We start from the raw sequence: 24,639 nt of genomic DNA, 5'->3' as shown, positions 1-24,639 counted from the left end.
GTTTTAACCATACACCTAAAAAATGTAACCCTATATCCAAACTTAATTCTGAGCTTAACCCCTACACGGCCTGACTCCTAAAACTCAACACCTCGCTAACCTTAATTAGATATCTTAAATTTACGCCCCCAATCCTTACTCAAAGTCTGGTCTGAGAACACATAAAGCCGTGGACGCCTTGGGTGCCGCGAAGAGTTCTTCTCTGTAGCACTTGTGTTTCTCTTCTGACTGGAACAACTGAGTAAATAATAACTTTCTTAGACTCTTGTTTTAACCATACACCTAAATCCAATAATAAAACTTAAATTTCAACACTAGGCCTAATTAATCTAGAACCTCACCCGCTTGATTGGGTAAGACGCCACCTTAAACAGCGGTTATAGAGATAGGATTAAGAGGAATTCCAAGCCCATAAAAGCTTTCCACACCGGAAATAACCGCGGATTCTATAAAAATACTTAACAAGCGCTGGCCCGTGCATTTCCCTCGTTCCCTCCATTAACCTCGCTTGGAGTAAATCCAGTCGTGAGTGAGGACCGTTGTATCATGTTCCACACCGGATCTGTGACCAGGTTATTTTGTATCTTTCCACACCTCTCCGGCCCTCCATCCCCTGTGGGGGTTCTGGAGGATTGGGGAGGTGGCCGTATGAATGCCAATCCCGGCATCAAGGGAGGCCTGCCCAATCTGGTGATCTTCCCTCACGGCTTCTCGTCACAAGACCGTTTGATACACCTGTGTCGTATAAAAGTTTCTAAAATTGGCTCCTTCACCTCCGCTTTTTTGGAATTTGCAATAAACGCCACGCCGCACACGTCAGAATCGAATACCGCTCTGAAAAGTGATCAAATTAGTCTCAAATCAGAAATGAAATTATTACAGGTAAGTAGAACGGAAAATAAAAACCCCTAGATACCAAGCCACAGAGGGCCATAGAGTTGATCGTCCAACAAACGCCACGCCGCGCACATCAGAATCGAATACCGCTCGGAAAAGTGATCAAATTAGTCTCAAATCAGAAACGAAATTATCACAGGTAAGTAGAACGGAAAATAAAAACCCCTATATACCAAACCACAGAAAACCATAGAGTTGATCATTTAATAAATACCACGCCGCTCACATCAGAATCCAACCTTTTTTAATACAATGTGAAAAAATACCTTATGTATCTAAATTGCTCTTAGCTCACGTTATGTATCCTATTAATCAATACTGTCAGTGTTGCAACTGTACACTTTTTGCAGATGTTTTTTTCCCTTTAGTATATTGGAATGCCAGTGTTGTAACGGTACACTGCATACTCTTATTTATTTATCCATTTAATTATCTGATTTCATTCTAACTATATATACAATTGGCCTTTGCCTCTTAGTTTTTAGCTTCTTTCTTCCTTTAAGACACTGTTTTAAACACTCTATGTATCTAAATTGCCCTTAGCTCACGTTGTGTATCATTTTAATCAATACTGTCAGTGTGGCAACTGTACACTTTGGACAGAGTTTTTCCTTATCCTGCTTATCTATTGGAAGGCCAGTGTTGCAACTGTACACTGGTTGCTTTTATTTTTCTATTTTCATTCTAGCTAGTCACTGTACAACACTTTGGTTGTTTTTGCACTGCCGTAAATGTTCTTTATTAATAAAAATGATTGACTTACTTATTTTACACAAAAGTACAAATTAATCCTGTCTGATCTTTACTTCCTTTTAGGATAAGGTGGATAAACCTAATATAAACCCACTAGAGGTTGATTTGGAACACCTACGCCATGGTGCAAACGGGTCTCATCTGATGGAACCAATACGCTGACTCCTTAAAAACCTTCTATGCAGCGCGTCGGATTCACAGGATTCACTTAATGCGCTTTACATAAACAAAAAACAAACAATGACAACAAATGGAAGCATAGAAGGACAATATATTCTAAAACATTTAATAGATAAAGATTATAGTAAAAAATAAACACCATAATAAAAGGAAAAAAACAAGTTAACATCAATTAAAACACAAGATCCTGGCAAGAGATAATCAGTAAACAAAATATTTCTAACCTTCTTTTCTGAGTCAGGTGAAAATGGCAATCTGTTTACTTTTTCATTGTCCACTAGAGGGCACCAGCATAATAACATTGCAGTTTATTCTCTATCAATGGAACTTAACATGTGGAAACACAAATACGCTTATATCTTTGGAACCGTAATAGATAGAAACTCGGGGTTGGTTACATTGAAAAGAGCTGATTTTTCTCATGTAAACCGACTGATTGTGCAACCTTAATAATCCCGAATCAGCGAACCAAAGACGGAATCGTAAACCGGAAGTTCAACAAACCTCAGAACCAGGAAGTGAGTGAGAGATCAACCTCACCACGTTTGAGCCTCCGTATCTCGGGAACAACAAAAGCTACTAACTTCTAGTTTTTTGCATTAAAAAGAGCCTCTTCTCTACTTTTAAACCCACTAAGAGAACAATCGTCATAATCCCGCAACGACGGATCGAAGACGAAGTTCAAAATGTAGGTAATATGAAAATGTGGTAAACACTAAGCACAAAACCCCCCATATCTCGAGAACCAAAAGGGTTAGAAACTTCTAGTTTTTTGCATTGTAAAGAGCACAGTCTCTACTATTAAACTGACTAGGTCAGCAACCCCTACAACCGTTTTTTTGAAATCGCGATTTTCCAATCTTAAGATGCAGTTTAAATTAAGGACATAAAAAAGCTTATATCTCTGGAACGGTAACAGTTAAAAACTTCCGGTTTTTTACGTTATAAAGAGCACAATCTCTACTATTAAACTAATTAGGATATCAACCCCAGTAGCCACGTTTTGAGATCGTTATTATTCCACCCTTTAAGTGATAATTACATTAAACAATGACCTCCCTACTCCTGAATCGTTAGCCTCCTTTGCACCTCATCGGCACTAATCTGGACAACATTTACCAGCACCATTTATCCCAATTCCAGGTCAACAACTCTTACTCCCAGCTAACGCAACCGGCGATTACCCTACCCTATTCAAACCACTCTCAACTTATGGAACAATAAAAACAGAGAAGCTGGACCATATGCTTTATCTATCAAACATTCTGTATCCTTTAATAGGAGCCTCAAAACATTCAAAATGTTCTGCTTAGCCCCTCATTGGGGATGGTGCACAATACCATTCACGGGCCCCCCATAAAAGACAAACCCCAGACAGCACGTTCGGTCTTACCGACGTCGGCAATTGGAGGGCACCAGCGGCAAAGTGTCGGAAAGGTTTTTTCCCCCTGCACGCCAAATAAAACTTGTCAGTTTAGGTGGGTAAACCATCGGCGGGATGAGTCTACAGCGCTCCAACATGCATGCGCACTCCGTAGATCGGCGGAGGAACCGTGAGGAACCATTTTGCCGATCCCGCTTTTTTTTTTCTTTCCCAAAAGTGCTGCTGGTGGCTGCCTAAATCTACGCAACCGTTGGTCCGCCACATCAAGCGACAAGCCGGACAGTGTAAGCGCGAAGGTATGTTGAGCTTGTGTAAAATCCGTATGGCACAATTTATATGATGATGATATATGATATGATATGATATTTGGTAGAATGCATAGACTAATCCGGTGTCGGCCAACTTTTTGGATAGTACGTTAACGTTAAGGTTAACATTAACGGTAGTTAACGTTGCTACACAAGGTGTTTCTCAAGCTATCTGGTTACGTTAGCTGCTAGCTGCTAACTTACATACTGTAGGCCTATATATCTATGGTTAACTTAGGATAACACATGTAAACTCATTGTAGAAGTGTTTTTAATCAGATATTGTATTCTATGACGTTTGTTGTGGTTAGAAAGTGCTTTAACGGAATGTGTTTTCAGCAAACGTTAGGTAGGTAGAAGCTAGCTAGCGTTAACGTTAGCTTGCCACTTCGCTGGCCATAGCAAGGAGTCATAGCAGAGGTGAAGTTCGGCACTTCTTTTGAATCTGAGTGACCAGAGGTTACATATTTGTAATTTACGTTCAATTTAAACTGAAGCAGAACTTGAAGCGTAAGTCGCGCCAAAATGCATCTTAGGGTGTTTTTGGGATTGTACCTGAATCAAACTTTCGTTGAAAACCATAATTACGTACGACGCGCCACTTTTAAGCTTCTCTGAGTTGTCGTTTTCGGGTGAGGTGGCCTTTTGAATGCACTACTATTTTGATGCATGATCGTGTCAAAATCGCTATTTTTAAAACACTAAGAAGGCTCGACACAACTTAAAAACTTTGATCGAAGTATCATCAGTGTCTCTACACATGAACTCGAGCATTGAGAACATTGTTCGTGTACACATAGTTTACTAAAAAGAAAGGGGTTGGACTTCGATCAAAGTTTCATGTTGTGCCCAGCCTTCTTAGTGTTTTTAAAATAGCGATTTGATGCGATCATGTATCAAAAGGCCATTTCACCTGAAAACGACAACGCAAGCTTAAAAGTGGCGCTTCGGACGTAATTTTGCTTTTAAACGAATGTTTGACTCGGTACATTCACAAAAACACCCTCTACATTCACATTGCACAGTAGCCTAGATCACAACCTGGTCTAAAACATGTCATATTATGTATTGATTGCAAGGTCTTCAAATTGTCTATAAACTAATGCTCCCTCATGATTATCTGTTCCACAGGCAATGTTAATCCCCACTCATATTCCAGATCCTGCCCAGTTTACAGCTGCAACACAGGTACACAGTAAAACCTTGACCATCATCACCCTAACATGTAATCTATAATGTGGTTCTTAGCTGAAGTTCACTTTGGTCTCAGTCATGTGAAGTTTGTCATCAGGATATGAGCAGATGGATCTAACTAGCCTACTACTCAAACATTGTCTTACATACTGAAATCCAGTGCTCCATCAATCCCTTATTTAATCAAAATGTATATCCCTGTTTGTTCCCTACATTTACTATGTGTGTCTGTTTCATAGCAATGTACAGTTACTCCCAACAACAATTGTTTTTTACTGGATGTATTGTACAGCTCAGCTGTGCTGTTGCCGTTTTCGTTGCTGAGCTTCTCAATAATGGAATAATAGCCATAATTTAGGTCAAAATTGAAATCACAATTATTTTGCCTAAACCAGGGGTTCTCAACATTTTCTTTCCCATGGCCCACCTAGAAATACTTGTAACAAAACAGGGCCCGGTAAATAGCCTATTGTTAACATACTGTATGTGAATGTTAGCCTCTTATATTGACCTGGGTTAAGATGAGTTGCTGCTGATAGAAATGTGTGGCAATTACTCAGCCCACTGACGTTAGTTTATCTAATTGTGATAAACTTGACTTACTGTTCACTCCAATAATTTAGTTTTTCTTTATTTTCTAGTGACACCGGATAATAACGAAGGACTGTTACAGAGGCCTCCACGCCACCCTCTTCCAGAGCTCCTTCAGAGGACTAACGATATTTAGTAAGATATTTTACATGTAATGTATGTTATCTTTTCATAGTGACAACTGTTAATTGGCAGAAGGAAGCTAAATATGAAGGGCTGGGCTCTCCTGAACGTAAACTATTTAGCATGCAGATGGAGAACACACTGACACACACATACAATACACTATTCAAAATGGAGAATGATAAAAATTACAGAAAAAGTTTGAGAACCACTGGTGTGGGGTCACTCGTTTAGCTCTGTTAGTTGGACCTGGGTGATGCTGTTATTTGTGTAACGGCCCCTTTTCTGCATTTCCTAGTGGCACAAGATGATTGGCAGCAAGAGACACCCAATGATGAGCTCTCCTGAATGTAAGTTAATTAACACGCAGACACAGAACAGAGTCTGTAAAGCAACTTTGTAAGCAATTAAAGCTGTGTCACTCACAAACACTCAGTGTGGTTACATGACCTGTACAGTCTAGTCATCTAGTCTGTTCTCCTGCAATCAGACTGTCTAAAGACAATGTTTCTACTACTAGGCTGATGGAGATTGCACTTGGTAGTCACTAGAGTAGCTGGCTGCCTGTTTCGGTTTTAATTTGGGTAGGAAGAAAAGTCTCTCTCTCTCTCTCTCGTGTAGGCTAGGCTGTGCAGAGTGCAAAAAGGCTGCCCTCATTCATACGTCATTCTGACTGAATCCGATATGATCTGAAACTGGTTACCTAAAAGAATCATTCATCTTTGTTTTGACCTTTTGAATCTTTGTGTTTCAAGTGTCCCATCTATCCCATCCAGACCTTCCACACAGGATCCCTCAAAGTAAGACATATTTCTATACTTTTTACTCTGTGTTATGATTGGCTAGAGGCTGAGAGAGAGTAGTCACTAGAGTAGCTGGCTGCCTGTTTCGGTTTTAATGTGGGGAAGTCTTTCTCTCTCACACAGTTTTATAAAAAAAAATACAAGACGCATTTCATACATTGTATTTTTGTTAACACCTATATTTTTTCTGTTTTCCACAGGTCAAAGATTTCCCAGATCAGCTCCTGCTGGATGCACAGGTATTTTGGACGAGTTCTCTCTAATGTTGTCAGTACACTACTGTATTATGAGCATTGCTTGTTAATTGTTTTTTTTTTTTGTGTATGTTTTTTTTTTTAGTTTTTTGTAAAATGCTTTGACTTTTCTGAATTGTCTTTATAGAAACAATCAAACGAAGATAGACTTTTGTGCTACTGTCTTATTTTTTCCCCCTGTTTTATTTTATTTTTTTGTTTAGGTGCTGTGTTAAAAAATCCTGCCCAACAAAACTCCACTGAGGCTGATGTAGAAATGACAGTGAGAAACTGACTGCGGCTGAGCAGTGATAGGAATGGGGGGCGGCAAAGGCGGGGCAAGCAAGCATCTTAAATGAACTAATTGACTGGACTGAACTGACTAAATCTTCCTTGAATTTCCCCTGGGGATCAATAAAGTATCTATCTATCTATCTGACTAACTGACTGACTATTTTTCTTTTGAACTGACTGACTATTTTCTTTTAGACTGACTAACTATTTTGGAGGGAATTTCTAATTTGTGTTGTAGTTTTGTGTGTTAAAATAAATGTTTTGATACTACTTTTGTAAAAACGAAGTAAAAATAAATGTTAACGGTCATCTCTGTGCCCACCTGTTTTGTTATTTCTCCCGGAAATCTGTAGCCTAATTTGCATGACCATCAAACTTAATTTTAAAATCACTGATCTATTCTTTTTTTCTGTTAGACTGACATTTCCCAGGTTGTCAGATTGTGTATGAAATGGTCTGATAGCAGCTAGCCTAAACAAATCAATAAGACCTAATATAACGGTGGGGTCTTACTAGAGCGGCGAAAAGCATTCAAACACCTCGGTCCCTTTGACTTAACTTTGGAAGGGCTGATTTTCAAGCATGCTGTGGCGTTTCCAGCGTTGCAGCCGAAAATCAGCTGTTCCAGTGTTAAGTCAATGGGAGAGCGAGGCGACCGAATGCTTTCCTCGCTCTAGTGGGATCGCGCCGCAGGTCATAATAATAATCGGGTTTACGTTGGCTCACGGTCGGCGATCATTTGGTTTACGTTGGCTCACGGTCGGCGATAATTCTAATGCCGACATCTTCCCGACATCTTGCCGATTAGCTACCGATCTCCATAAGACATCTTACCGACGCACTTTATGTCGGGCAGGCACACACGCCCCGACGTCGGCAAGACCTAATTTGTTGTCTGGGACAGCACTATCATGATTTAAAACCAACTCCACAGGTTCTACTATGGTTCTACTCAACCTTTACTGCGAATTTTCACTCCATTTTTGTCGTAATAGGTTAACCCAATTGGACAGGGGACACACGCTAAGGACTGATCATCCTATAGCGAGGCCGCCTCAGATGAGGGTGTATAGTGATTAAAGGCCTGAAACATCCGATGATTCTGAGGAGCACTACTGAAGATGTGTCCTACAAAACATTTCACAGTCTGGTGGGGCCTCCCACTTAGTTTCTGTGAAAATAGGACTTTTCAAAGAAATACAGTCGGACTCTTTCATCTTTATTTATACAAGGTTTATACAAAATCAAAAACAATTCCGCATGAAAAATCTTTGAAGTTTAGAACTTCTTAAATGACATATCAAAATCAACTCCAGACTCACTCCGAGCACATAGTGTCTATATTCCTGAACCTAATCCAATTCCTCATCTTAACCGGTCACTGATTCCAATTCCTAACCTTAACCTGTCACTGATTCATCAAAAAGTCCAACGTTTCACTTACTTTCTAACTTTAGGTATCCCTAAAGCTCTTCTTAACTATAAACTATAAACTTAATCTGAAAACCCCCTTAAACTCAACATTATAATTAAATTTAACCCCTATCTGTACCAACCCACTCCAAAATGGCTTATCTAAATAGACGTCAAGCCAAACCCAATTACAGACTCACTCGAAACACATAGGGATTGTATCCCTGAATCTAACCCAACTACTAACCTTAACCTGTCATTACAACATTATGCCTAAGCTTAACCAAAAACACATATGTATTGTATCCCTGAATCTTACCCAACTACTAACCTTAACCTGTCACTGCAACATTATACCTAATCTTAACCAAAAACACATATGTATTGTATCCCTGAATCTAACCCAACTACTAACCTTAACCTGTCACTGCAACATTATGCCTAAATCTTAACCAAAAACACATATGTATTGTATCCCTGAATCTAACCCAACTACTAACCTTAACCTGTCACTGGAACATTATGCCTAATCTTAACCAAAAACACATATGTATTGTATCCCTGAATCTTACCCAACTACTAACCTTAACCTGTCACTGCAACATTATACCTAAATCTTAACCAAAAACACATATGTATTGTATCCCTGAATCTTACCCAACTACTAACCTTAACCTGTCACTGCAACATTATACCTAATCTTAACCAAAAACACATATGTATTGTATCCCTGAATCTAACCCAACTACTAACCTTAACCTGTCACTGCAACATTATGCCTAATCTTAACCCTTAACTTAACCAACCCACAGCAATAGGGTTTCTCACCTTGACCCTACACCTAAAAATTCAATCCTAAAATTAACCCAGTAGGGCCTGACTCTTAAAACTCAACACTATATGGTCTCTTCTTGTAATCCTACATTTAAATTTAACTCTAAATTTAACCTGAAAACGGTCTGACCTCCTAAAACTCAACACTATGACCAATTATTCTAGAAACTCACCATTTTGATCCGTTAAGTCGCCACCTTAAAAATTGATATGTAGATAGGATTAAGAGGAATTCTAAGCCCATAAAAGCTTTCCACACCAGAAATAACCACAAGTCTTGTGACAATGCTTAACAAGCGCCGGCCCGTGCATTTCCCTCGACTCCTCCTTTCAACCTCGCTTGGAGTAAATCTAAGTTTGGGGAGGATCGTTGTACATTGTCTAACACCTAACCCGCCAGAGCCTATCGGACCAAGCCTGTTACAAAGACACAAGGTTGAAAAAATAAAAATTCCTTTCATCAAACCTCCTGATGCTCCATTCCCCGCCTGGGGCAATGAATTGTTGGAGGTCTAAAATTCTTAGATGCCGATCTTGGCACAGTGGTGATAACAGCTCACTGTGGTGACTCTTCCCCACGTAATATCCCCCTCTAATCATGAGTCGACCCCCTTTTCGTAACACCCTCAACCATCGCTTCTAAATCTAAAATGTAATGCCATTACATGCCCTTATCCTTAACTTAACCCTTTCATCACACCCCAAAATAATTTTTACATACAAAAATAACTAATCCTACTCCGCCCCCAATCCTCACTCAGTGTCTGGTCTGAGAACACATAAAGCCGTGGACGCCTTGGGTGCCGCGAAGAGGTTCCCTCTGTAGCACTTGTGTTTCTCATCTGACTTGAACAACTGAGTCGATAATAATTTTCTTAGTCTTTCGTTTTAACCATACACCTAAAATTTAACCCTGTATCTAAACTTAATTCTGAACTTAAGCCCTACACGGCCTGACTCCTAAAACTCAACACCTCGTTAACCTTAACCTGATATCTTAAATTTACACCCCCAATCTTTGCTCAGAGTCTGGTCTGAGAACACATAAAGCCGTGGACGCCTTGGGTGCCGCGAAGAGTTCTTCTCTGTAGCACTTGTGTTTCTCTTCTGACTTGAACGACTGAGTAAATAATAACCTTCTTAGTCTTTCGTTTTAACCATACACCTAAAAAATGTAACCCTATATCTAAAACTTAATTCTGAGCTTAACCCCTACACGGCCTGACTCCTAATACTCAACACCTCGCTAACCTTAATTAGATATCTTAAATTTACGCCCCCAATCCTTACTCAAAGTCTGGTCTGAGAACACACAAAGCCGTGGACGCCTTGGGTGCCGCGAAGAGTTCTTCTCTGTAGCACTGGTGTTTCTCTTCTGACTTGAACGACTGAGTAAATAATAACTTTCTTAGTCTTTCGTTTTAACCATACACCTAAAATTTAACCCTATATATAAACTTAATTCTGAGCTTAACCCCTACACGGCCTGACTCCTAAAACTCAACACCTCGCTAACCTTAACTGGATATCTTAAATTTACGCCCCCAATCCTTGCTCAGAGTCTGGTCTGAGAACACATAAAGCCGTGGACGCCTCGGGTGCCGCGAAGAGTTCTTCTCTGTAGCACTTGTGTTTCTCTTCTGACTTGAACGACTGAGTAAATAATAACTTTCTTAGTCTTTCGTTTTAACCATACACCTAAAAAATGTAACCCTATATCCAAACTTAATTCTGAGCTTAACCCCTACACGGCCTGACTCCTAAAACTCAACACCTCGCTAACCTTAATTAGATATCTTAAATTTACGCCCCCAATCCTTACTCAAAGTCTGGTCTGAGAACACATAAAGCCGTGGACGCCTTGGGTGCCGCGAAGAGTTCTTCTCTGTAGCACTTGTGTTTCTCTTCTGACTGGAACAACTGAGTAAATAATAACTTTCTTAGACTCTTGTTTTAACCATACACCTAAATCCAATAATAAAACTTAAATTTCAACACTAGGCCTAATTAATCTAGAACCTCACCCGCTTGATTGGGTAAGACGCCACCTTAAACAGCGGTTATAGAGATAGGATTAAGAGGAATTCCAAGCCCATAAAAGCTTTCCACACCGGAAATAACCGCGGATTCTATAAAAATACTTAACAAGCGCTGGCCCGTGCATTTCCCTCGTTCCCTCCATTAACCTCGCTTGGAGTAAATCCAGTCGTGAGTGAGGACCGTTGTATCATGTTCCACACCGGATCTGTGACCAGGTTATTTTGTATCTTTCCACACCTCTCCGGCCCTCCATCCCCTGTGGGGGTTCTGGAGGATTGGGGAGGTGGCCGTATGAATGCCAATCCCGGCATCAAGGGAGGCCTGCCCAATCTGGTGATCTTCCCTCACGGCTTCTCGTCACAAGACCGTTTGATACACCTGTGTCGTATAAAAGTTTCTAAAATTGGCTCCTTCACCTCCGCTTTTTTGGAATTTGCAATAAACGCCACGCCGCACACGTCAGAATCGAATACCGCTCTGAAAAGTGATCAAATTAGTCTCAAATCAGAAATGAAATTATTACAGGTAAGTAGAACGGAAAATAAAAACCCCTAGATACCAAGCCACAGAGGGCCATAGAGTTGATCGTCCAACAAACGCCACGCCGCGCACATCAGAATCGAATACCGCTCGGAAAAGTGATCAAATTAGTCTCAAATCAGAAACGAAATTATCACAGGTAAGTAGAACGGAAAATAAAAACCCCTATATACCAAACCACAGAAAACCATAGAGTTGATCATCTAATAAATACCACGCCGCTCACATCAGAATCCAACCTTTTTTAATACAATGTGAAAAAATACCTTATGTATCTAAATCGCTCTTAGCTCACGTTATGTATCCTATTAATCAATACTGTCAGTGTTGCAACTGTACACTTTTTGCAGATGTTTTTTTCCCTTTAGTATATTGGAATGCCAGTGTTGTAACGGTACACTGCATACTCTTATTTATTTATCCATTTAATTATCTGATTTCATTCTAACTATATATACAATTGGCCTTTGCCTCTTAGTTTTTAGCTTCTTTCTTCCTTTAAGACACTGTTTTAAACACTCTATGTATCTAAATTGCCCTTAGCTCACGTTGTGTATCATTTTAATCAATACTGTCAGTGTGGCAACTGTACACTTTGGACAGAGTTTTTCCTTATCCTGCTTATCTATTGGAAGGCCAGTGTTGCAACTGTACACTGGTTGCTTTTATTTTTCTATTTTCATTCTAGCTAGTCACTGTACAACACTTTGGTTGTTTTTGCACTGCCGTAAATGTTCTTTATTAATAAAAATTATTGACTTACTTATTTTACACAAAAGTACAAATTAATCCTGTCTGATCTTTACTTCCTTTTAGGATAAGGTGGATAAACCTAATATAAACCCACTAGAGGTTGATTTGGAACACCTACGCCATGGTGCAAACGGGTCTCATCTGATGGAACCAATACGCTGACTCCTTAAAAACCTTCTATGCAGCGCGTCGGATTCACAGGATTCACTTAATGCGCTTTACATAAACAAAAAACAAACAATGACAACAAATGGAAGCATAGAAGGACAATATATTCTAAAACATTTAATAGATAAAGATTATAGTAAAAAATAAACACCATAATAAAAGGAAAAAAACAAGTTAACATCAATTAAAACACAAGATACTGGCAAGAGATAATCAGTAAACAAAATATTTCTAACCTTCTTTTCTGAGTCAGGTGAAAATGGCAATCTGTTTACTTTTTCATTGTCCACTAGAGGGCACCAGCATAATAACATTGCAGTTTATTCTCTATCAATGGAACTTAACATGTGGAAACACAAATACGCTTATATCTTTGGAACCGTAATAGATAGAAACTCGGGGTTGGTTACATTGAAAAGAGCTGATTTTTCTCATGTAAACCGACTGATTGTGCAACCTTAATAATCCCGAATCAGCGAACCAAAGACGGAATCGTAAACCGGAAGTTCAACAAACCTCAGAACCAGGAAGTGAGTGAGAGATCAACCTCACCACGTTTGAGCCTCCGTATCTCGGGAACAACAAAAGCTACTAACTTCTAGTTTTTTGCATTAAAAAGAGCCTCTTCTCTACTTTTAAACCCACTAAGAGAACAATCGTCATAATCCCGCAACGACGGATCGAAGACGAAGTTCAAAATGTAGGTAATATGAAAATGTGGTAAACACTAAGCACAAAACCCCCCATATCTCGAGAACCAAAAGGGTTAGAAACTTCTAGTTTTTTGCATTGTAAAGAGCACAGTCTCTACTATTAAACTGACTAGGTCAGCAACCCCTACAACCGTTTTTTTGAAATCGCGATTTTCCAATCTTAAGATGCAGTTTAAATTAAGGACATAAAAAAGCTTATATCTCTGGAACGGTAACAGTTAAAAACTTCCGGTTTTTTACGTTATAAAGAGCACAATCTCTACTATTAAACTAATTAGGATATCAACCCCAGTAGCCACGTTTTGAGATCGTTATTATTCCACCCTTTAAGTGATAATTACATTAAACAATGACCTCCCTACTCCTGAATCGTTAGCCTCCTTTGCACCTCATCGGCACTAATCTGGACAACATTTACCAGCACCATTTATCCCAATTCCAGGTCAACAACTCTTACTCCCAGCTAACGCAACCGCCGATTACCCTACCCTATTCAAACCACTCTCAACTTATGGAACAATAAAAACAGAGAAGCTGGACCATATGCTTTATCTATCAAACATTCTGTATCCTTTAATAGGAGCCTCAAAACATTCAAAATGTTCTGCTTAGCCCCTCATTGGGGATGGTGCACAATACCATTCACGGGCCCCCCATAAAAGACAAACAGCACTATCATGATTTAAAACCAACTCCACAGGTTCTACTATGGTTCTACTCAACCTTTACTGCGAATTTTCACTCCATTTTTGTCGTAATAGGTTAACCCAATTGGACAGGGGACACACGCTAAGGACTGATCATCCTATAGCGAGGCCGCCTCAGATGAGGGTGTATAGTGATTAAAGGCCTGAAACATCCGATGATTCTGAGGAGCACTACTGAAGATGTGTCCTACAAAACATTTCACAGTCTGGTGGGGCCTCCCACTTAGTTTCTGTGAAAATAGGACTTTTCAAAGAAATACAGTCGGACTCTTTCATCTTTATTTATACAAGGTTTATACAAAATCAAAAACAATTCCGCATGAAAAATCTTTGAAGTTTAGAACTTCTTAAATGACATATCAAAATCAACTCCAGACTCACTCCGAGCACATAGTGTCTATATTCCTGAACCTAATCCAATTCCTCATCTTAACCGGTCACTGATTCCAATTCCTAACCTTAACCTGTCACTGATTCATCAAAAAGTCCAACGTTTCACTTACTTTCTAACTTTAGGTATCCCTAAAGCTCTTCTTAACTATAAACTATAAACTTAATCTGAAAACCCCCTTAAACTCAACATTATAATTAAATTTAACCCCTATCTGTACCAACCCACTCCAAAATGGCTTATCTAAATAGACGTCAAGCCAAACCCAATTACAGACTCACTCGAAACACATAGGGATTGTATCCCTGAATCTAACCCAACTACTAACCTTAACCTGTCATTACAACATTATGCCTAAGCTTAACCAAAAACACATATGTATTGTATCCCTGAATCTTACCCAACTACTAACCTTAACCTGTCACTGCAACATTATACCTAATCTTAACCAAAAACACATATGTATTGTATCCCTGAATCTAACCCAACTACTAACCTTAACCTGTCACTGCAACATTATGCCTAAATCTTAACCAAAAACACATATGTATTGTATCCCTGAATCTAACCCAACTACTAACCTTAACCTGTCACTGGAACATTATGCCTAATCTTAACCAAAAACACATATGTATTGTATCCCTGAATCTTACCCAACTACTAACCTTAACCTGTCACTGCAACATTATACCTAAATCTTAACCAAAAACACATATGTATTGTATCCCTGAATCTTACCCAACTACTAACCTTAACCTGTCACTGCAACATTATACCTAATCTTAACCAAAAACACATATGTATTGTATCCCTGAATCTAACCCAACTACTAACCTTAACCTGTCACTGCAACATTATGCCTAATCTTAACCCTTAACTTAACCAACCCACATCAATAGGGTTTCTCACCTTGACCCTACACCTAAAAATTCAATCCTAAAATTAACCCAGTAGGGCCTGACTCTTAAAACTCAACACTATATGGTCTCTTCTGGTAATCCTACATCTAAAATTAACTCTAAATTTAACCTGAAAACGGTCTGACCTCCTAAAACTCAACACTGTGACCAATTATTCTAGAAACTCACCATTTTGATCCGTTAAGTCGCCACCTTAAAAATTGATATGTAGATAGGATTAAGAGGAATTCTAAGCCCATAAAAGCTTTCCACACCAGAAATAACCACAAGTCTTGTGACAATGCTTAACAAGCGCCGGCCCGTGCATTTCCCTCGACTCCTCCTTTCAACCTCGCTTGGAGTAAATCTAAGTTTGGGGAGGATCGTTGTACATTGTCTAACACCTAACCCGCCAGAGCCTATCGGACCAAGCCTGTTACAAAGACACAAGGTTGAAAAAATAAAAATTCCTTTCATCAAACCTCCTGAGGCTCCATTCCCCGCCTGGGGCAATGAATTGTTGGAGGTCTAAAATTCTTAGATGCCGATCTTGGCACAGTGGTGATAACAGCTCACTGTGGTGACTCTTCCCCACGTAATATCCCCCCCTAATCATGAGTCGACCCCTTTTCGTAACACCCTCAACCATCGCTTCTAAATCTAAAATGTAATGCCATTACATGCCCTTATCCTTAACTTAACCTTTTCATCACACCCCAAAATAATTTTTACATACAAAAATAACTAATCCTACTCCGCCCCCAATCCTCGCTCAGAGTCTGGTCTGAGAACACATAAAGCCGTGGACGCCTTGGGTGCCGCGAAGAGGTTCCCTCTGTAGCACTTGTGTTTCTCATCTGACTTGAACAACTGAGTCGATAATAACTTTCTTAGTCTTTCGTTTTAACCATACACCTAAAATTTAACCCTATATCTAAACTTAATTCTGAACTTAAGCCCTACACGGCCTGACTCCTAAAACTCAACACCTCGCTAACCTTAACCTGATATCTTAAATTTACACCCCCAATCTTTGCTCAGAGTCTGGTCTGAGAACACATAAAGCCGTGGACGCCTTGGGTGCCGCGAAGAGTTCTTCTCTGTAGCACTTGTGTTTCTCTTCTGACTTGAACAACTGAGTAAATAATAACTTTCTTAGTCTTTCGTTTTACCCATACACCTAAAATTTAACCCTATATCTAAACTTAATTCTGAGCTTAAGCCCTACACGGCCTGACTCCTAAAACTCAACACCTCGCTAACCTTAACTGGATATCTTAAATTTACGCCCCCAATCCTTACTCAAAGTATGTATTGTATCCCTGAATCTAACCCAACTACTAACCTTAACCTGTCACTGCAACATTATGCCTAAATCTTAACCAAAAACACATATGTATTGTATCCCTGAATCTTACCCAACTACTAACCTTAACCTATCACTGCAACATTATACCTAATCTTAACCAAAAACACATATGTATTGTATCCCTGAATCTAACCCAACTACTAACCTTAACCTGTCACTGGAACATTATGCCTAGTCTTAACCAAAAACACATATGTATTGTATCCCTGAATCTTACCCAACTACTAACCTTAACCTGTCACTGCAACATTATGCCTAAATCTTAACCAAAAACATATATGTATTGTATCCCTGAATCTTACCCAACTACTAACCTTAACCTGTCACTGCAACATTATACCTAATCTTAACCAAAAACACATATGTATTGTATCCCTGAATCTAACCCAACTACTAACCTTAACCTGTCACTGCAACATTATGCCTAATCTTAACCCTTAACTTAACCAACCCACAGCAATAGGGTTTCTCACCTTGACCCTACACCTAAAAATTCAATCCTAAAATTAACCCAGTAGGGCCTGACTCTTAAAACTCAACACTATATGGTCTCTTCTTGTAATCCTACATTTAAATTTAACTCTAAATTTAACCTGAAAACGGTCTGACCTCCTAAAACTCAACACTATGACCAATTATTCTAGAAACTCAACATTTTGATCCGTTAAGTCGCCACCTTAAAAATTGATATGTAGATAGGATTAAGAGGAATTCTAAGCCCATAAAAGCTTTCCACACCAGAAATAACCACAAGTCTTGTGACAATGCTTAACAAGCGCCGGCCCGTGCATTTCCTCGACTCCTCCTTTCAACCTCGCTTGGAGTAAATCTAAGTTTGGGGAGGATCGTTGTACATTGTCTAACACCTAACCCGCCAGAGCCTATCGGACCAAGCCTGTTACAAAGACACAAGGTTGAAAAAATAAAAATTCCTTTCATCAAACCTCCTGATGCTCCATTCCCCGCCTGGGGCAATGAATTGTTGGAGGTCTAAAATTCTTAGATGCCGATCTTGGCACAGTGGTGATAACAGCTCACTGTGGTGACTCTTCCCCACGTAATATCCCCCTCTAATCATGAGTCGACCCCCTTTTCGTAACACCCTCAACCATCGCTTCTAAATCTAAAATGTAATGCCATTACATGCCCTTATCCTTAACTTAACCCTTTCATCACACCCCAAAATAATTTTTACATACAAAAATAACTAATCCTACTCCGCCCCCAATCCTCACTCAGAGTCTGGTCTGAGAACACATAAAGCCGTGGACGCCTTGGGTGCCGCGAAGAGTTCTTCTCTGTAGCATTTGTGTTTCTCTTCTGACTGGAACAACTGAGTAAATAATAACTTTCTTAGACTCTTGTTTTAACCATACACCTAAATCCAATAATAAAACTTAAATTTCAACACTAGACCTAATTAATCTAGAACCTCACCCGCTTGATCGGGTAAGACGCCACCTTAAACAGCGGTTATAGAGATAGGATTAAGAGGAATTCCAAACCCATAAAAGCTTTCCACACCAGAAATAACCGCGGATTCTATAACAATACTTAACAAGCGCTGGCCCGTGCATTTCCCTCGTTCCCTCCATTAACCTCGCTTGGAGTAAATCCAGTCGTGAGTGAGGACCGTTGTATCATGTTCCACACCGGATCTGTGACCAGGTTAATTTGTATCTTTCCACACCTCTCCGGCCCTCCATCCCCTGTGGGGGTTCTGGAGGGTTGGGGAGGTGGCCGTATGAATGCCAATCCCGGCATCAAGGGAGGCCTGCCCAATCTGGTGGCCCTCCCACACGGCTTCTCAAAAAAACGCCCAACTCTCTGGTTCTGTACAATACGTTATTAATTTTAGTTCCTTCTCCTCCTCTGTGCCCCCGCAGAATCTCAAAATGTCTGGGGAGAACCAACAGTTCAAAAAGCTCGTCAGAGCGATGCACATATATCTCAAAATGCATCACCACCTGTCCAATGTCACCGTTTCGGATGGTACGATACCAGAACCACCCTCTCTCCGTCATTTCATGGGTGTTTTACACACAACGATAAAACCGGCCAACCCCAACGAAATAACAGAGCTTATGCTGTATGGAAATGCCAGGAACTGGCTCCACAATAGCTTACAAATCATGGAGGACCATTATCTAGAGAATTTGAAGAAAGCAGAAAAAGAGATTGCGGACTTGCCGTTAGATGACTGGAATGAAGCTTGGAAAGTGGCCATAAAATGGAATAGACGCAACTTGAAAAACATAAAAGAAACCACAATAGTTAACACCACGGAAAAGATTACAAAGTACATAGAGTCCCTGTTGTCCCACAACCCAAACCCAACAGCAAACGTAATGGCTGACCCAACGTCCGACCCCACAGAGTGTAACCCAAGCTGGGCCACAAACAACACTGCAACAGTCATGGTCCCAAGTTCCAATCCTAACCTGATCCCCAGAACCAAACCCAATTTGAGGATCCAAATCTTTCAGGCTCCAAGTCCCGAGGCTTTAACCACTCTACCCCCAACGATTGACAGGGAAACCTTAACCTGTCACTGCAACATTATGCCTAAATCTTAACCAAAAACACATATGTATTGTATCCCTGAATCTTACCCAACTACTAACCTTAACCTGTCACTGCAACATTATACCTAATCTTAACCAAAAACACATATGTATTGTATCCCTGAATCTAACCCAACTACTAACCTTAACCTGTCACTGCAACATTAAGCCTAATCTTAACCCTTAACTTAACCAACCCACATCAATAGGGTTTCTCACCTTGACCCTACACCTAAAAATTCAATCCTAAAATTAACCCAGTAGGGCCTGACTCTTAAAACTCAACACTATATGGTCTCTTCTGGTAATCCTACATCTAAATTTAACTCTAAATTTAACCTGAAAACGGTCTGACCTCCTAAAACTCAACACTATGACCAATTATTCTAGAAACTCACCATTTTGATCCGTTAAGTCGCCACCTTAAAAATTGATATGTAGATAGGATTAAGAGGAATTCTAAGCCCATAAAAGCTTTCCACACCAGAAATAACCACAAGTCTTGTGACAATGCTTAACAAGCGCCGGCCCGTGCATTTCCCTCGACTCCTCCTTTCAACCTCGCTTGGAGTAAATCTAAGTTTGGGGAGGATCGTTGTACATTGTCTAACACCTAACCCGCCAGAGCCTATCGGACCAAGCCTGTTACAAAGACACAAGGTTGAAAAAATAAAAATTCCTTTCATCAAACCTCCTGAGGCTCCATTCCCCGCCTGGGGCAATGAATTGTTGGAGGTCTAAAATTCTTAGATGCCGATCTTGGCACAGTGGTGATAACAGCTCACTGTGGTGACTCTTCCCCACGTAATATCCCCCCCTAATCATGAGTCGACCCCTTTTCGTAACACCCTCAACCATCGCTTCTAAATCTAAAATGTAATGCCATTACATGCCCTTATCCTTAACTTAACCTTTTCATCACACCCCAAAATAATTTTTACATACAAAAATAACTAATCCTACTCCGCCCCCAATCCTCGCTCAGAGTCTGGTCTGAGAACACATAAAGCCGTGGACGCCTTGGGTGCCGCGAAGAGGTTCCCTCTGTAGCACTTGTGTTTCTCATCTGACTTGAACAACTGAGTCGATAATAACTTTCTTAGTCTTTCGTTTTAACCATACACCTAAAATTTAACCCTATATCTAAACTTAATTCTGAACTTAAGCCCTACACGGCCTGACTCCTAAAACTCAACACCTCGCTAACCTTAACCTGATATCTTAAATTTACACCCCCAATCTTTGCTCAGAGTCTGGTCTGAGAACACATAAAGCCGTGGACGCCTCGGGTGCCGCGAAGAGTTCTTCTCTGTAGCACTTGTGTTTCTCTTCTGACTTGAACGACTGAGTAAATAATAACTTTCTTAGTCTTTCGTTTTAACCATACACCTAAAAAATTTAACCCTATATCTAAAACTTAATTCTGAGCTTAACCCCTACACGGCCTGACTCCTAAAACTCAACACCTCGCTAACCTTAATTAGATATCTTAAATTTACGCCCCCAATCCTTACTCAAAGTCTGGTCTGAGAACACATAAAGCCGTGGACGCCTTGGGTGCCGCGAAGAGGTTCCCTCTGTAGCACTTGTGTTTCTCTTCTGACTTGAACGACTGAGTAAATAATAACTTTCTTAGTCTTTCGTTTTAACCATACACCTAAAAAATTTAACCCTATATCTAAAACTTAATTCTGAGCTTAACCCCTACACGGCCTGACTCCTAAAACTCAACACCTCGCTAACCTTAATTAGATATCTTAAATTTACGCCCCCAATCCTTACTCAAAGTCTGGTCTGAGAACACATAAAGCCGTGGACGCCTTGGGTGCCGCGAAGAGTTCTTCTCTGTAGCATTTGTGTTTCTCTTCTGACTGGAAGAACTGAGTAAATAATAACTTTCTTAGACTCTTGTTTTAACCATACACCTAAATCCAATAATAAAACTTAAATTTCAACACTAGACCTAATTAATCTAGAACCTCACCCGCTTGATCGGGTAAGACGCCACCTTAAACAGCGGTTATAGAGATAGGATTAAGAGGAATTCCAAACCCATAAAAGCTTTCCACACCAGAAATAACCGCGGATTCTATAACAATACTTAACAAGCGCTGGCCCGTGCATTTCCCTCGTTCCCTCCATTAACCTCGCTTGGAGTAAATCCAGTCGTGAGTGAGGACCGTTGTATCATGTTCCACACCGGATCTGTGACCAGGTTAATTTGTATCTTTCCACACCTCTCCGGCCCTCCATCCCCTGTGGGGGTTCTGGAGGGTTGGGGAGGTGGCCGTATGAATGCCAATCCCGGCATCAAGGGAGGCCTGCCCAATCTGGTGGCCCTCCCACACGGCTTCTCAAAAAACCGCCCAACTCTCTGGTTCTGTACAATACGTTATTAATTTTAGTTCCTTCTCCTCCTCTGTGCCCCCGCAGAATCTCAAAATGTCTGGGGAGAACCAACAGTTCAAAAAGCTCGTCAGAGCGATGCACATATATCTCAAAATGCATCACCACCTGTCCAATGTCACCGTTTCGGATGGTACGATACCAGAACCACCCTCTCTCCGTCATTTCATGGGTGTTTTACACACAACGATAAAACCGGCCAACCCCAACGAAATAACAGAGCTTATGCTGTATGGAAATGCCAGGAACTGGCTCCACAATAGCTTACAAATCATGGAGGACCATTATCTAGAGAATTTGAAGAAAGCAGAAAAAGAGATTGCGGACTTGCCGTTAGATGACTGGAATGAAGCTTGGAAAGTGGCCATAAAATGGAATAGACGCAACTTGAAAAACATAAAAGAAACCACAATAGTTAACACCACGGAAAAGATTACAAAGTACATAGAGTCCCTGTTGTCCCACAACCCAAACCCAACAGCAAACGTAATGGCTGACCCAACGTCCGACCCCACAGAGTGTAACCCAAGCTGGGCCACAAACAACACTGCAACAGTCATGGTCCCAAGTTCCAATCCTAACCTGATCCCCAGAACCAAACCCAATTTGAGGATCCAAATCTTTCAGGCTCCAAGTCCCGAGGCTTTAACCACTCTACCCCCAACGATTGACAGGGAAACCTTAACCTGTCACTGCAACATTATGCCTAAATCTTAACCAAAAACACATATGTATTGTATCCCTGAATCTTACCCAACTACTAACCTTAACCTGTCACTGCAACATTATACCTAATCTTAACCAAAAACACATATGTATTGTATCCCTGAATCTAACCCAACTACTAACCTTAACCTGTCACTGCAACATTAAGCCTAATCTTAACCCTTAACTTAACCAACCCACATCAATAGGGTTTCTCACCTTGACCCTACACCTAAAAATTCAATCCTAAAATTAACCCAGTAGGGCCTGACTCTTAAAACTCAACACTATATGGTCTCTTCTGGTAATCCTACATCTAAAATTAACTCTAAATTTAACCTGAAAACGGTCTGACCTCCTAAAACTCAACACTATGACCAATTATTCTAGAAACTCACCATTTTGATCCGTTAAGTCGCCACCTTAAAAATTGATATGTAGATAGGATTAAGAGGAATTCTAAGCCCATAAAAGCTTTCCACACCAGAAATAACCACAAGTCTTGTGACAATGCTTAACAAGCGCCGGCCCGTGCATTTCCCTCGACTCCTCCTTTCAACCTCGCTTGGAGTAAATCTAAGTTTGGGGAGGATCGTTGTACATTGTCTAACACCTAACCCGCCAGAGCCTATCGGACCAAGCCTGTTACAAAGACACAAGGTTGAAAAAATAAAAATTCCTTTCATCAAACCTCCTGAGGCTCCATTCCCCGCCTGGGGCAATGAATTGTTGGAGGTCTAAAATTCTTAGATGCCGATCTTGGCACAGTGGTGATAACAGCTCACTGTGGTGACTCTTCCCCACGTAATATCCCCCCCTAATCATGAGTCGACCCCTTTTCGTAACACCCTCAACCATCGCTTCTAAATCTAAAATGTAATGCCATTACATGCCCTTATCCTTAACTTAACCTTTTCATCACACCCCAAAATAATTTTTACATACAAAAATAACTAATCCTACTCCGCCCCCAATCCTCGCTCAGAGTCTGGTCTGAGAACACATAAAGCCGTGGACGCCTTGGGTGCCGCGAAGAGTTCTTCTCTGTAGCACTTGTGTTTCTCTTCTGACTTGAACAACTGAGTAAATAATAACTTTCTTAGTCTTTCGTTTTAACCATACACCTAAAATTTAACCCTATATCTAAACTTAATTCTGAGCTTAAGCCCTACACGGCCTGACTCCTAAAACTCAACACCTCGCTAACCTTAACTGGATATCTTAAATTTACGCCCCCAATCTTTGCTCAGAGTCTGGTCTGAGAACACATAAAGCCGTGGACGCCTCGGGTGCCGCGAAGAGTTCTTCTCTGTAGCACTTGTGTTTCTCTTCTGACTTGAACGACTGAGTAAATAATAACTTTCTTAGTCTTTCGTTTTAACCATACACCTAAAAAATTTAACCCTATATCTAAAACTTAATTCTGAGCTTAACCCCTACACGGCCTGACTCCTAAAACTCAACACCTCGCTAACCTTAATTAGATATCTTAAATTTACGCCCCCAATCCTTACTCAAAGTCTGGTCTGAGAACACATAAAGCCGTGGACGCCTTGGGTGCCGCGAAGAGGTTCCCTCTGTAGCACTTGTGTTTCTCTTCTGACTTGAACGACTGAGTAAATAATAACTTTCTTAGTCTTTCGTTTTAACCATACACCTAAAAAATTTAACCCTATATCTAAAACTTAATTCTGAGCTTAACCCCTACACGGCCTGACTCCTAAAACTCAACACCTCGCTAACCTTAATTAGATATCTTAAATTTACGCCCCCAATCCTTACTCAAAGTCTGGTCTGAGAACACATAAAGCCGTGGACGCCTTGGGTGCCGCGAAGAGGTTCCCTCTGTAGCACTTGTGTTTCTCTTCTGACTTGAACGACTGAGTAAATAATAACTTTCTTAGTCTTTCGTTTTAACCATACACCTAAAAAATTTAACCCTATATCTAAAACTTAATTCTGAGCTTAACCCCTACACGGCCTGACTCCTAAAACTCAACACCTCGCTAACCTTAATTAGATATCTTAAATTTACGCCCCCAATCCTTACTCAAAGTCTGGTCTGAGAACACATAAAGCCGTGGACGCCTTGGGTGCCGCGAAGAGTTCTTCTCTGTAGCATTTGTGTTTCTCTTCTGACTGGAACAACTGAGTAAATAATAACTTTCTTAGACTCTTGTTTTAACCATACACCTAAATCCAATAATAAAACTTAAATTTCAACACTAGACCTAATTAATCTAGAACCTCACCCGCTTGATCGGGTAAGACGCCACCTTAAACAGCGGTTATAGAGATAGGATTAAGAGGAATTCCAAACCCATAAAAGCTTTCCACACCAGAAATAACCGCGGATTCTATAACAATACTTAACAAG

General features: G+C 40.4%; 1 long non-coding RNA gene across 2 annotated transcripts; it reads left to right on the top strand.

Moving 5' to 3' along the window:
- Positions 1 to 2,028: 2,028 nt before the first annotated feature.
- Positions 2,029 to 7,069, top strand: LOC143099266 (uncharacterized). Of its 2 annotated transcripts, XR_012981465.1 has the most exons (8): positions 2,029 to 2,518; positions 3,432 to 3,510; positions 4,654 to 4,710; positions 5,358 to 5,442; positions 5,729 to 5,780; positions 6,186 to 6,230; positions 6,434 to 6,472; positions 6,691 to 7,069. It is a non-coding gene; the product is annotated as an uncharacterized LOC143099266 (long non-coding RNA). The 2 variants fall into 2 exon arrangements; XR_012981466.1 differs by lacking the exon at positions 3,432 to 3,510.
- Positions 7,070 to 24,639: the final 17,570 nt, after the last annotated feature.

This window comes from Alosa pseudoharengus, unplaced genomic scaffold, assembly GCF_046254945.1.
Source record: "Alosa pseudoharengus isolate Yale_2024_CS ecotype anadromous, Long Island Sound unplaced genomic scaffold, YU_APseudo_1.1 YU_APseudo_1.1_scf_26, whole genome shotgun sequence".
NCBI classification, from domain to species: domain Eukaryota; kingdom Metazoa; phylum Chordata; class Actinopteri; order Clupeiformes; family Clupeidae; genus Alosa; species Alosa pseudoharengus.
Note: the sequence above shows the minus strand (reverse complement) of the source record. Positions and strands in the feature narration are given on the sequence as shown.